Source organism: Limulus polyphemus, unplaced genomic scaffold, assembly GCF_000517525.1.
Source record: "Limulus polyphemus unplaced genomic scaffold, Limulus_polyphemus-2.1.2 Scaffold15758, whole genome shotgun sequence".
NCBI lineage: Eukaryota > Metazoa > Arthropoda > Merostomata > Xiphosura > Limulidae > Limulus > Limulus polyphemus.
In genome coordinates, this window is record NW_013681368.1 from 2,517 (window position 1) to 4,354 (window position 1,838).

Below are 1,838 nucleotides of genomic sequence, written 5' to 3' on the forward strand. Positions count from 1 at the left end.
TCACTTATCTTTTTTAACATAACTTCACGACATAATCATTTGGAAAAAAAAGACGTCGGCGTTAAGATATTTGGAGCTTTAATGAACAGATTCCAGGAATTTTTACATTTTGGTTACTGGAAAATTGTAAAAACGAATCGAAAAACTGTTAACATTAATCAAACATACATGTAGCATGGAAAAACGTTTTCCAATTCAGCCATGTCTGAAATCCATTTTCATCGGTTCTGGGCATGTTTTTAACTAATCATACAAGAACATTACAGCAACTATCATTGCAGGTTTGATCTAATAATCATACAAGAACATTACAGCAACTATACATCATTGCAGGTTTGATCTAATAATCATACAAGAACATTACAGCAACTATACATCATTGCAGGTTTGATCTAATAATCATACAAGAACATTACAGCAACTATACATCATTGCAGGTTTGATCTAAAACTGGTTGAGAAGCATCTTTATTCTGATTCTGATATTAATCAAATGTTTTTGTGCTTTGACTACGTACAATGTTATTTACTATAAACATTTGTGTTGGTAATAATTTAACTACAGGGAAGAAATGTTAATCCCCCAAACACTGATACCTTAAATAAAGTTTGACATTTACTGATATCAAGAATAATATATTTGACTACATACAATGTTATTTACTATAAACATTTGTGTTGGTAATAATTTAACTACAGGGAAGAAATGTTAATCCCCCAAACACTGATACCTTAAATAAAGTTTGACATTTACTGATATCAAGAATAGTATATATCATAAATATTTTGCTATTTTCACACAAAACAGGATGTTTATACTGATCTACATCAAGTTGTTACAATCAAAGTACGATAAGATGGCCAAAAACAATAGATGGAAGATGTGTAATATGCAAGAGATCAACAGTTGTATTTCAAGTTGGCTAATTCTGTAAACTAGTATTTCAATTGAACAGATTGTTACAAACCTCATTACAACACCTAAAATACTGAGATGTGAGAAAATTTAACCTAAAAGTAACGTAACATGAAGTACAACATTATAATTAACAATTCCCCTTTTTAGTTACTATAACACTTTCATAGCTAGAGTTATTGAAAAATACATCATTACTTCAATTTGTAACACAGTAATCTGATTTCATGAGTACTAACACGAATGACGAACAACCTGGTTCACCGAGTACTAACACGAATGACGAACAACACTGGTTCACCGAGTACTAACACGAATAACGAACAACACTGGTTCACCGAGATAAGAAAGAACCAGCTATAAAAATAATAAAACACAAGTTTTCTTACCTAAATAATAATAATAATAATAAAACACAAGTTTTCTTACCTAAATAAATAATAATAATAAAACACAAGTTTCCTTACTTAAATAATCAAAATAATAAAACACAAGTTTCCTTACCTAAATAATAATAATAATAAAACACAAGTTTCCTTACCTAAATAATAATAATAATAATAAAACACAAGTTTTCTTACCTACGTAGCTTCAATGTCTTTTGTAGAGCTTCTTTAAGCTGTTGAATTAAAAAATACACATATTTAAATATAGAAAACAACATTAACTATTTGTTGTTCAAGTGACAATAACACATATTTAAATATAGAAAACAACATTAACTATTTGTAGTTCAAGTGACAATAACACATATTTAAATATAGAAAACAACATTAACTATTTGTAGTTCAAGTGACAATAACACATATTTAAATATAGAAAACAACATTAGCTATTTGTAGTTCAAGTGACAATAACACATATTTAAATATAGAAAACAACATTAGCTATTTGTAGTTCAAGTGACAATAACACATATTTAA